The sequence below is a fragment of the Brachionichthys hirsutus genome, chromosome 2 (assembly GCF_040956055.1).
Source record: "Brachionichthys hirsutus isolate HB-005 chromosome 2, CSIRO-AGI_Bhir_v1, whole genome shotgun sequence".
Lineage (NCBI taxonomy): Eukaryota > Metazoa > Chordata > Actinopteri > Lophiiformes > Brachionichthyidae > Brachionichthys > Brachionichthys hirsutus.
The window spans coordinates 5121176-5134986 of NC_090898.1; the positions used below are offsets into that span (position 1 = coordinate 5121176).

The 13811-nt window shown below is 44.2% G+C and overlaps 1 protein-coding gene across 1 annotated transcript in view; it reads left to right on the forward strand.

Annotated features, from left to right (window-relative positions):
- The window catches only part of mtcl2 (microtubule crosslinking factor 2), a 52803-nt gene that overhangs the window by 15142 nt on the left and 23850 nt on the right, over positions 1-13811 (forward strand). The window lies entirely within an intron of this gene.

Here is a 13811-nt window from a genome sequence, read left to right on the forward strand (position 1 = left end):
AGCCTTTAAAGCAGAGGTGTCCAAACTGTAGAAAGAGCTTTGTAGAGAAAGCTCTTCATTTTGGGGCGGTTGCACCGTCGTCGTATTTAAAAAAAAAAGTGACTCACCTGCTGCTCCAATAACTCGAGGGCAGAAACACAACCTGGGACTTTGTGTCTCTGCAGCAGGTGGAACATTGAACGTTTCTCTAAAATATGGACTGTTACACTGCAAGTTTCCAAAGATGCCAATCTTCATTCAGTCCTAAGCCATTTGGATGTGTTGCTGTTTTTAAGTCTATGTTAGCTGTTGCCGATAGTGATCTGCATAAAATAATACCAAACCACATAGTGATTGTGATTTCACTTCTTCGCTTTGTCCTGTTAACTGCTCCTTTAGTTCACCAAAGTCTTTTAGAAGTTAAAGGTCTTTAGGGTCGTATCGAATCAAAGGTTGGATGTTGAACAACCATGAATAGAAAAAAGAGAGAAAACAGACGTATGATGAAGGGTAGGAGGGCTGATCTCGCTTTCTCTCTCTCTCTGTCTCTTTGTCTTGCTCCCCCCTCCTCTCTATGCTCCATTAAAAGCAGCTGTTGCTGGATGAAGTACAGATTATCTCACCTGTAGGATGGAAATGCACACTCACACACACACCCTGCACATAGGGATGCAGTGTGTATTCTTTTTAGGGTGTGCTGAAAGTGTGTGTTGATATTGATCAACCCCTATGGATGGCCCTTTGAGATTATACAATGTGTTTTAGTTCCCTTTGTGGTTTTCATGCATCCATGCTTTAAATCTTTAATCATGTGTGTGTGTGTGTGTGTGTGTGTGTGCTCGCTGATGTCAGTGGTAAGATGCAGCACCAGTAGGAAACTGTACACACTGCTGGGTTCATCTATCTTCCCTACAGAGCTCTGGATAAAGCCTTCATTTACACACAATAGACTTTATGCAGGGACGCCATTTTGATGAAAAGAAAAGGCCAGATGTAAATAATGTGTTTGACGAAGTCTGAATTTCACCTCGTTGTTTCAGTTCTGCTGGTATTACTGGTTTTTTATCATGACTCCTTGGGGCTTGACGCTACTATGATCGTCTGTGCAGGGATTCGGTCTGTTAGCAGCACTTTGCATTGACTGTTGACTGCTTGAACTGGAATGACGTGCTTCTGTAGGCGTCCTGCTAGTCCAGACATGGGCAAACCCAGGCCCGGGGGCCATATGCGGCCCGCTGGTCTTTTTAATCCGGCCCGCCGAACTTGTCCAAATTATATAATTAAATATAATTGTATTATAATTAAACCTCATTCATTTGACCTTTTCCCTGTAATGCTACCTGTAAAAGGCCAAATCCTTTAATGCAATAGCTTTCATGTGTCATTTATATTAGCTCACACAAATACTCCATCCATCTGTTCTTGGTCCGGCCCCTCTGTCAAATTTTAGAACCTATTGTGGCCCGCGAGTCAAAAAGTTTGCCCACCCCTGTGCTAGTCAGTCAGACATTTGAAAATGAATTATTACACATGCTGTCATGTCAACGTCACTCATTGTAGATTGCACACTAAACATTCCTTATACCCTAACTTACAAAAAAAACATCCCTCGAATTCTGATTATGATGTTTGCTTGAGCTCCTCCTTACTGTAATGTCTTTGAGGATAAACATCCACCCTGTTAACTGAGACGTTTATGCGGTTTCCCTGCGTCGTGTACATGAATTCTCCCGGGGTAATTGCTAATCTACTCAGCAGACGGTGCAGCATTAGCCCGTCTGCGGTTCCGCTGCTGAGTTTCTCACCACGGAGCAGACGAGCCCGAGCGGGCTGGAGGCACAGAGATCTTCTGGAGCTGAATCAATACAGCAATTTAAAATGTCCATAAGCTCCATTTGGATTTAATGGCTTCACACTTTGCTCAGTGAAATGGCCACACTTTTCCATGTCGTAAGCCATTCTGGTGTCGATCTGGGGGGACGGAGTCTGACTGTCAGCAGCTTCAAGCAGCTTCAAGTAGCATTTCATTAAAAATGTAGTCAACGCGGCCCTTTCTAGCACAGATTTCTGTGTCAAAGTAACTATATTTTCAGCAGATCCATTTTTTTGTATTGTTTGGTGAGTGAAGCTCTTATATTCCCATTTGAAGGCTCCCTTTATTGACAAAGACCTGCAGCGCTAACAGCATTACATACGCTCAGCACTAATCTGTGTCCGCGAGGGATGCACAGAGCAAAGCTGGAAGACTGGGTTAAATATCTGGAAGTCATTCAGGACAGGATGAGAGGCGAAACCTTTTCAAGCTGTGTCCTGCAAGCCGAATGGAATTTATTCAACACAGAACTCTATAAATGTCATCGTTTACTGCCAATGTGGTTATTTTGGGGAGAAAGAATCTGGAGTTGATATGCATCAAAGGGCCATCATTGGGATATGAACACACGTCCACCACTTGGGACCAAGGTCTTTGTTCATGGGACACACTGAATATCAGCAAAGTAGTTGCTGATATTCTTCCCTTCCTCCCTTCTTCCCATTCCTCTTCCTCTCTACCTGCTTCCCTCTTCCTGGTCCCAAAGCGAGGCTGTGTGACATCATCACTGTGCTGCCGGCTCTTGCTGTGATGTGGAATCGGAAACGTGGAGAGCGAGTAGCCGGCCCCTCCCTCCCTGATCTGCCCTCGCCACTGTTACTATGGCTACGTATGGCTACGTATGTGCTCTGTCATCAGAGACATCAGAGCACGGCAACTGTGTGTGTAGCGTCACTGAGGAGTCGTCATTGGCTGTATTATCAATCAAATAGAATACCTGTCATCAGATCTGATACGAGAAACAGCATTTTAAGGCTTTGTAGAACAATAAAAAAAATGTGAATAAAGTGTGTTTTAGTTGAGATGTGGCTGTTGGCTCTCTGATGCAGTAAGTATGAATCTTCATCATAATGCTTAGCTTCATACGTCTCCCACTTTGTTCTCCCAGCACTGACTTCTTGATGAAGATGCTCCGTGGTGCCGCAGGCCTGCTGATGAAGACGAGCTCCTCAGATTACACACAGCCCTGTATTGTTTTCGTTGCGCATTAGTGTCTTTGTTTCTATGTTCTATGTTCTTGCCAATCTGCATGGTTTGGTTCTGTGTTTCCTCACCTTCTCCTCTCTGCTCGGTTGATTGCAGTGCGTGTTTACCTGCCAACAAACTGGCCGAACCTGAAGAGACAAACATGATCTTCATCCCCACAACCAGCCTTCAGCCTTTTTGCACGCTGCTCTCCGGCTGCTGTTTGCCAGATCAGCCCAGCACTGCTCTCTGCGGCTTCCTGTGTCCTCTCCGTTCGTTCTCAGCTTGGCCTTTGGTACTTCTGCGTGTTTCTAAGTTCAGACTTCGTGTTCACTTTTCTTTTGTTTGTTTGTGGTGCCAGCTCCACCATGGTCAGTTTTGATATTTTTGTTGACGTACTTTAGGCTGAGTTTTTTTGGCTTTTCGTCTTTCCGGATGCCTGCTCGTCCACCGTCCACCGTTCTAGTTATAGCTTCTCCTTTGTGGTTGTGGCTGAGTTCTTGAGTTGCCTTTATTAGCAATGCCAGCCCGTCTTTGTGTCAGTCTCTATTCGTTAAAGTAAAGCTGTCACTATTAAGCTAAAGAAGTGCAAACGTTTCCCCGTGTCAGTCTCTGCATTTTGGGTTCCACCCACAGCACTGGCTCGCAACAATTAGGATGGATCAGATCTCCTCTTTCTCTCCTTTGTGTTTATTACTCTTCTCTTCCTCCTCCAACCCTTACTATGATATCAGAACCAACCTCAGTTTCAGTCTTGTATTAATTGGCTCTCGTTACAGTTCATTTACAGTCGTAATCGATCTGCGATATTATGAGCAGCGAAGAATTGCGTTGACATCAAAATCAGATTTAGAATGAATTAACCCAGGGGTGGGCAAACTTTTTGACGTGCGGGCCACATTGGGTTTGAAATTTTGACAGAGGGGCCGGGCCAGGAGCTTTTGGATGAGTGTTTGGCCCAGATATACTAAAGCGCTGCGTGTAATGTGCAGCAAACCTCATAGCACAGTAAACACACACAGATAAATGTAAAACCCGATTTACTAACAGTGTGTACGAAGAACTGCGTCTTTCAAATGTGCAAAATAGCCCTAATCCAGGTAGTACGTTTGTCTCAATGAATATGCAAGATGCAGCATTTACACATATTTTGGCACAACAGTGTGAGGAGAAATGTAAATAGATTAAAATAGCAATGACACTGTGATCTGCCAAACCTGGTGATTGCATCTGTTTTTAATAAATTTCACATGAACGTGTAAAGTTAAATAAATCAACATTTATTGAAAAAAGATGATCACTTAAAACATTCAAAACATATCAAAACACGAAATACTAAATCTCAATCATTTCTGCTGCACTCATTGTTGTTCCACTGCTGTGCATAAATGCGCACTTCATTAAAAGAACGGGATTTATTGATCATGACGCTGAACGTCTGCTCACACACGTAGGTCGAGCCAAACAGCAGCATATTCTGTGCCGTCCTCCGGACGTTTGGAAACGTTGCTTCGTTAAGTGAGACATAAAAGTAATTCAGGTTAAGAGACTTGGACTTATCCTTTGAGGCGGAGTCGGACTGAAGATCGATCAGTTCCAACTGCAGCTCCTGCGGGTCGGTTTCAGGGTCTTGTGACGGGACGGGACACCAGCTGAAGTGATGCGTCAATTTTTTTTAAATCAGAGAAGCGATGGCAGAACTCTGTGCAAGAACTCCCGTTCTTGCATTGATTGCTTGCTAGCGTAGTTTGCATGCTTTGTGGCAAAGTGACGGCTGATATTATATTCTTTAAAACCCGCAACGGCTTCTTGGCATATCAGACATGCAGCCGTAGATCGGATTTCGGTGAAAAGAAATCTTGTTGTCCGCTCTTTATTAAACACTCGGCCCTCACCGTCTACTTTGCTCTTCTTTGGTCCGCTCATTTCTACAGACGGGTCAGAGAGCAATGGGGAAAAAGAAACGAATGCAAAGAATAATTCGCTACACGCCAACGGTTGTCAGTGCGCCATCTGCTGGTGAAACACGGGTATTGCAGGGACAAAATGAAAGTTATGATTTTGAATTTTTTGGTAATTGGACAAGTTTGGCGGGCCGTATTGAAAAGCGGGCCATGGTTTGCCCATGTCTGAGCTAGAACCTTCTGATGGTCTGGGTTCCAACCAGAACCTCTCGTCTCCAAGGATGGTTGTTGGATGGATGAATGGATGGATGCATCTGAGCCTCTTTAGGGGTGCTTTCACACTGCACCAAGAGGACTCGGTTCCTTTGGGAGCAAACTCCTGCATTTATAATTCGCTAAAAAGGTCTGCGTTGCCACTGTGATTTATTCACGAAACAAACTTTCGGAGCAACGTCGCGTGGCTGAAAGGGGCGCTCGTCGATTGGACAAAGTAGAAGGGGAAGTCCCGCCCTCTCCCATGTTAAATGTTACACAACGCTAGTCATTTCTAACAAAGACAAAGTCGCTGGAGACTGAAGTGGACTCCAGGACTACAAATAGTTAATGAAGTGGACTCCAGGACTACAAATAGTGAATGAAGTGGACTCCAGGACTACAAATAGTTAATAAAATGGACTCCAGGACTACAAATAGTTAATGAAGTGGACTCCAGGACTACAAATAGTTAATGAAGTGGACTCCAGGACTACAAATAGTGAATAAAGATACAGTACAAGACTTTTTTTTTCTTGTTGAAGATTCATGTAAATATTTACACCATCAATATAATAGACAAGACAAAGATAGACATTTTCTAATTTTATTCAATAATTTATTTATGTTTGTGAATTTTATTGCTCTAAATTGTCAATACAGTATGTGTGGCGACATGTTCAGGGTGCACCCCGCCACTCGCCCACAGCCAGCGGTGATAGGTGCTGCAGCATCTTTGACCTGCAAGGCGTGGGGTGTGGGGGTACACGATGCCGGGCCGTGAATGGTTGTCTGTGTGGCGACATGTTCAGGGTGCACCCCGCCACTCGCCCACAGCCAGCGGTGATAGGTGCTGCAGCATCTATGACCTGCAAGGCGTGGGGGGTGGGGGTACACGATGCCGGGCCGTGAATGGTTGTCTGTGTGGCGACATGTTCAGGGTGCACCCCGCCACTAGCCCACAGCCAGCGGTGATAGGTGCTGCAACACCTATGACCTGCAAGGCGTGGGGGGGGGCGGGGGGTACATGATGCCGGGCCGTGAATGGTTGTCTGTGTGGCGACATGTTCAGGGTGCACCCCCCGCCTCTCGCCCATAGCCAGCGGTGATAGGTGCTGCAACACCTATGACCTGCAAGGCGTGGGGGGGCCGGGGTACAACGGACCTGATCGTCTCAACGAAAAGACTTGGATGGGTCTTCGGATTTCTTTGACCTCCGAAAGAGGCCACAGAAAGACCTGAAGACCCGAACAAAAGCGTTGCTCTTCTGTGTCTTTGTGTTCTCCAGACATGTCACCAGCATGTCGACGACCAGCGTGTAAATTGGCACTTTCTTCCCCATCAGGATCATGCAGACTGTCCACGTGTCGTCCATCAGTTTGCAGAGCTTCTTATGGACAGCTTTGGCGAGCTTTTTGACCTGTTGCAGGTCCATCTCCAGAGAGATGCTCGACTCCTGCATCCTGGCGACTAACAGACTCGTCATCAGCTCGGTCATTTCCATCATGTCCGTTATGTCAACGTTCTTCCCCTGGAAGATCCTTGAGAAGAGCACTGTGACAATCCAGCGACAGCGCTTCTCCAAGTCTTCAGGCGACGCTGCTGTTTGGACGTCACTCCTCTCTTCTTGACCACAGACCCTTGCAGTGGGGAGATCTTCCTCTTCCATGATGGCCTCTGGTGGCTCTGGAAGAAATTCCTTTTTTCTTTCTGTGGGTTCACAGACGACATTTTCCCTTTTAAAATCGGTACTCTCTATGTCTTGGACGACGGCATCGGCGGCATTTTTAATGGAACATCGCACGTCGTCTGGAGGAATAAAATCTCCCACATTCACTGCCGACACTTCCTTCGCTTTCTTCCTGCAGAGGAATTTGCGGACCTTGGGTGCAAATCTCTGGAGGAGCACCTTGAAGTGCAGCAGTATCCTCAACCAATTGTTCCCGGGATTTGTGAAGACATGCGGCCCACTTCCTTCCGGCGTGTTCGCAGTTTTTACGGGGCTGCTGTGTGACGAAGAGCATAAGCTCTTCATCACCTCGTTGGATAAAAGCCGTGACATTTCATACGGTGTCATGACCTCAACGACCTCTGGAACACCCATTGTAAAGGCAAGGACCGGTGGAATCACGTCTTCCAGCGCTTCCTGGACTTGCTGGTGTGCAACAGTAAAGCCGGTCCCTGACGTTTTTGGTTTCAGGGGAGAATTGGGAATCTCTTCAAGCAGTTCTGGAGCTTTTTCCAGAACTGCTTGACGCACATCATCAGTTACGACTTGAACTAAATCTGTGAACAAATTCCCAAGCCGTGCGTCAGTATTCGGATCGACGGTCCCTGACTGAAGGCCTTCCCACTCTTCCTTGGTGAGATTCCCAAGGAATTCTGTGAAAAGCTCACCGAGCTGTAAAGTGGATTGTGCATGGAGGGCCAGAGCCTTGTCCTCGGAGTTCTGCGGTGATGCTTGCATCTTCGTAATTGTCATTGATCTTTGGAAGATACCTGAGAGTGTTTGTGTGTTTGTATATATAGGTTTCCTCCAGATGACTTCAACAGCACATCAAAGTGGAATATCACATCAAAAGGTAACCCTTTGATGTGCACCCCCCCCCCCCCCCCCCCCGCCCCGCCACCATCAAAGACAATACCCCTTTGGCCATGTTTAAGTGCATAAAGAAAAATCTGCTACCTTGATATTGTCATTTCTCATAGAATCCTATTTATATATATATATGAAAAAAATCCTGATTCCTAGAAAGCCTCCACCCTACATGAATTCAGCAATAGCGATTCCACACTGGCCAGATTTGTTGATTCCACACTGGCCAGATTTGTTGATTCTGTTTTGAACGTTACCTTGAGATTAGCGCTGTGATCGATCCATCTATATCAGACATGGGCAAACCCAGGCCCGGGGGCCATATGCGGCCCGTTGGTCTTTTTAATCCGGCCCGCCAAACTTGTCCAAATAATATCATTAAATAAAATTGTATAATAATTAAACCTCATTCATTTGACCTTTTCCCTGTAATGCTACCTGTAAAAGGCCAAATCCTTGAATGCTATAGCTTTCATGTGTCATTTATATTAGCTCACACAAACACTCCATCCATCTGTTCTTGGTCCGGCACCTCTGTCAAATTTTAGAACCTATTGTGGCCCGCGAGTCAAAAAGTTTGCCCACCCCTGATCTATATGCATGCGCCTTTAGGAATCTGCTCTGGCTGCATCAAATGCATGCCAGCGAAAAGGCAGACACAGGGTTCAGTCTCAACTACAGACACTTGATGCAGAGTATCAGGTGTCTGTGCCTGAATGGGCCCTTAACCATGGACAGCATGCATTCTCTCCTTTCCCCCCCTGCAGCTTATCTTCTGTCTCTCTGCTTCATCTGCATCACTATCTGTAGATCTAGCCGGGTTCCTTCTTCCTAATTAGTGAGTTATGTAACTGGGATGGCAACAGGAACAATGGCGGTCACTCATTGATCAGGTTATATAAAAGATTCTGAATGGTAGCGGCAGCCTTTTCTGGTCCAGGTCAGGGGAAAGAGTAGAACGTCCACTGTTTCTGTTTGTTCTCCCGGCCCTGTGTGTGTGAGAGAGGCAGTGGTCAAGGCTTGGTTGGGAAAAATCAGTCTAAATTACAGAAGGATGATTTACTAATCAAATGCTGATTCTAGACTTTAATCTAGAAACTTAAACCATGTAAATACTTGTAAAATACACGCTTGTCCCATTTTTCTGGATCTTTCAGTCTCATTATCAACATGTGGAAGACAAAACATTTATCGTTACGCAAATCTAAAAACACACTAGTCTGTCTGCTTGTCTTGCAGATATCTCAAAAAGAGAGTCACGGGCTTGGAGAAATATTGTAGGGACTGAATCAGTGTGAAAGAAAATACAGATTCAGGATGATTAAAGTTTATATAATAATAGAAATAATCATTTTTGATCCACGCCATATCCGTAATTTGGCAGCAGGCGCGGAGATTGGTTCTATGTCGTCTGTGTTTTACATTATTTTAAGATACGTCTGAACATTTCTAAAAATGGTTTTGGTTTGATCTAGCCTTGTTGCAGATTTTCACTCAAGTTTAATAACATGTTCAAATACGGGGCTGTTCCCATTTTACACTCTTTAGCAAAGTGAATTTCTTTTTGAAGTTTGGCTTTGAGTTATGAAATGGTCTCCATAGATCAAGGGAATATTCCTGAAAATTCATGAAACCACATGTAAAATGTCTCAGGATTTGTTTTTTACTTTTTGCTCTTATATTTAGATATTACTAGTGCAGATCGTGCAGATGCAGAACTCTGCATCATGCAGGTGTTTCCCTGAAAGGAAGCCTGTAGCCTGACAAGAACTGTTATCAGAACACGATCTGTTGTCATGACAACTGGGCCACCTGCCTGTACTGATGAAGTTTATGTCATTTCGCCAGAAAAAGGCCTCAAAAAAAGCTGATATGTGGCCTCAAGCCAAAATGTTTTTTTTTAAACAACTGTAGTCATAACTGAAATCATTCAATCAGTTATTAAATATATTAATTAATTTCGGCATATAAGACCATGTACACATGTAGATGGTTTTCTTTTACTTAATTTTTTTTTAATCCACACGACCTTTTATAAAAAAATATATAAAATCCATCCACACCTAACCGCATAAGTGCAGTTACGCAAACGCATAAACAGAGTTTTCAAAAAGCTTCACTTTGGCAGGGTTTTTGTTACATAATTCAGCTGTTTTGCGTGGATCACAGGCCAAACCGTAGACACCTAGCTTTGTTCTTGGTAGCTACCCGGCTACAAGTGGACAGGGCCTCAGACAGCCAAGTATGCTTGTTTCATATGACTTGCTGTAGCAAGGATCATTGCTGTGCTAAAATAGCAGCGATCTTCCATCCGCTGCAGAAACAATCACGGATTAACGGGGCGGAATGAGCTGTGGGTATCTGGAGCTTAACCGAGCAGACAGGGAGGCTGTAATGTAATTACACACTGATTGACTGCTTTAGAATAGATGGAGGGATCAGCATGGGATGACCTCAGTGGCGTTAGGACCGATTTGTTCCTCAGCGAAGAAGTGGGTCCTGTTTAAAGCTAGAATGGACAGAGGGAGGGTGGAGGGAATAAAAGACGGAATGGTATGCAGTGAAGGTGGAAGAAGAACGTTTCCTGGGAGGGATAGGATTGGATAAAGGTTTATAATCCCAATTTGTAACGCACACACACACAGAGAGACATAGGGGCAGAATGAGGTACTAAAATGTTCCAAATCTCAATCTGGTTCTAATTCTGTGATTTTGTTTTCCTCGTCGTCATGGCAAGTGAATCAACCGGGGGGGTTGACTCCACCAACATGATCAGAAACACTGACTTCACCACTTTTACATGTGAACTGAAGACGGCGAGTCCTGCAGCACGTCTCTCATCCTTTCATGGACACCCACCCTCAGCTGCCATCGCTGAATGTTCAAAACCCTCGCTGAACTGTGGCCATGGTCTGCTGTTGAGATTGATAATGGCAGGAATAAAGGCGTTATTGCAGCGCACCAAAGCCCAGACGCCGGTCACTGGTTAAATAGTTAACCTCCGCCCTGCAACAGGTCCATTAACCTGCAGCGGTTCTCCTCCGTTGTCACAGAAAGGCTGTCATCGAATGCACCAAGGTGGCAGCTGTGTCCACAAGCTGCTATTAAAAAGACGGAAACAAGATTGAGAGATTAAGATTGAAGACATGAATTGAAGCATTTACTCGGTGGCAACCAGACAGACTGCGAATGTCTTGGTGCCCTAATTTCACAATATGCTGTGGAGACTCCCTGACAGAGGAGTTGTCATAATTAGCACAAGCATTGCTCACAGCAACGCTACAAGCCGGGACTTACTCCATATGTGAGCATAATTAGTATAAAAAAAGAATAAATAAGTCAAGTATGAAACCCGCGCTGTTGGAGCTCCTCACAGAGTCCTGCTCCTTTGGATTTTAATCTGAACCACGTAGCAGACTCAGATGTGAGGTATAGTGGGAAAAGCCTGGCTCACTTGGCTCATTTTGAATAACCTAAAGGTCTTAAAGGCACATAGGATGAATGAAAAAACTTCTGTTTATCTAACTGTTACTTTATGTACAGCTGCAGGTGATAAAAAAAAGAAAAAGAAAAGACGTGCCTCTGGTAGGATTTGAAACCTACCAGAGACCTGGAACGTGGATTACAAATGATCGCAGCAGTGATGACACATATTTGTCTATCTACTGTTCACAAAGGATTTGCTGCCGGATCAGGCTCAGCGGGAGCCGAAAGCTGAAATCTCAGTAGAGCACTGGATGCTTCTTACGGGGTTTATTACAGTACTTCTCACTTGTCACATACATGGATAAAAGTCTTTGACACCTATTCTATCACCCATCTATTAATTCTGATAAGTGTTGAAAATGAAGATGATTATTATGCGGTTCAACTATCATCAGAGCAGGGAATTAGCTCCGACAACTTTCCAGTGGCTAAAGCTTTAGTGGTTTTACACGTCTTTTGACTTTTATTGAACACAGAAAGCTGGCTGGTTGGATGCGTTTCAGAATTTCTGTCAAGTGCAAGCAAGTCCCGATTGGCCGGCATTTGGTGCTTATTTCGAGCTCTCAGTCATCTTGGCTTTACTCCGATGTCTCCAGTGATTCCCATTCCAGTTCTCAGAGGGTTTGGCAAAGCAAGTTTGTGCTATTCTGTCAAAGTGAGGCGCAAACATTAATGGCTACCTCCCAGTGGTCCCAGTACTGATTTGTTAGAAGCAGTGGAGCAGAACCATCATAAGGGATCTGGTGTCGGTATAGTGTGTGTGTGTGGCCTCTGATGACCTTTTCCAGGGTAATTCCTTACAACAGAAGCAGAGACTCGGTGACCTTACATGGCAAGACGCTATTTAAGATGAGGGATGTGCACGTAATAAACATCTGGAGTGTAGTCGTGATTTCATTAAATAAAAAAAAAGCATTGATGCAACTTTGTGTTAAATGTTCTAGAGCTCATAAAGTGTTCTTAAAGAGTTTCAACTTTTAAACAAGCTCAATATTTAATGACCAACCGATCTAATAAACTCACGAGTAGCATCAGACTTCTCTGCTGCTTGTCGTGAGAACAGCCTTGTTTTATCTGCTGCTTCTTTTTTGTTGCTGTTCCTCTTTCATTCCTTCTGCTTTCAAGTATATTTTCTCTCTTTACATAGTTAATCAAGCACTTTATTGTCCCATGGGAAGAATCTACTTTGTAGAAAGTAACACCCGTCAGTTGCTGATCTGCGATCAGGGCTCTCCCGCTCCCTTGTAATAACTTCTGCCGAGCAGCAGGTCGATAAGGCTTTTAAAAGCACATTGAGAACAAGTCGTTTAGCTCAATGCACAAGCACGTCCACGCCTGTGTTCGGCTGTGTGTGTTTCCGTGCCTGCATTAACATGTTTGTGTGACCCATAATAATAATAATCAGAGCTTGTAACTGGGTCGAGTCGAGACAGAACGAGCCCGGTGGAGGACATTTGTTGTTGTGACCTGTTCTTGCCCTTCTATTGTCTTGAGGCTAATAATACATTTTTCTCTATTAACCTTGGACCCAATAAGTATATAGTGAAAATCATTTCCATCAGAATGGATGTGGAAGAAAGGGAAGATTCAGGAGTTTTTCATTTCTTTTTTTTAGGACGTTTGAAGTGTCTTTTGGACTGCTTTTGACACGCCTTCAAAATGCCGTTCTCGCATAAACAGGGCTAAAATGCAACAGAAGTTGTTTTGGGTGAAACGGCCACCGTGTAAATGGCCCTTACTTAATGTTTAGTGCACAAACGTGATGCCAGCGTTGATGCACTCATATTAAACTGTTCGTATTTATTTATTTTTATCAATCTATCATTTTGAGATCAGGGAAAATCATTCAGAACGGAAAACAAAACCAATCCCTAAAAGCTTGTCAGCCTTTTTCGCGACGTCCCGACTGTTTGCCGAAATGACAGCTGATCACAAGCAGTAATCCACATCAGCTTTATGCCAGTTTAGGCACACCTAAAGCTTACCCGTGCCCTGACATGGCCATTAGAACCGGGCTTTGTTCTGCTGTGACGGAGCTAAAGCAGGCTGCTGTTGCACAAAGGACTTAATAGACCTGTTTTTATCCAACCCAAATGTTTCTCTCAAGCTTCTGCTATGGCTCCGGAAATGATGAGGATCCACCATAAAGGAGCTCCAATGAACATGTTGTGTTTTCTATCACACGTAAGGCTTCATCCTAGCTGTCCAGTGTGGAAATAGCCCCTTTTTTCTTAGCATAGACAAAGATATTAAACAATACATCATAGCAGATGGTAGATTAACTTTAATTCCCCTCGGATGAGCGATTTTAAAATATATGCAAATGAATTGCATGCGTTTTAAAGAAGAACTGCAGAAAACTGTTTACAGCCCGTAATTAGATCCTCCTCTTTTTGCATGACGGAGGTGCAGTTCAGTAAGAAATATAGATGATCTTCAGTCTCAGCTCATTTATGTGACAACATCGTTATGTCTAAGGTTGGTTTTTTTTGTATGCAAAGACCTTCTGCTGGTGCTATTTATGTAAATTCTGTTT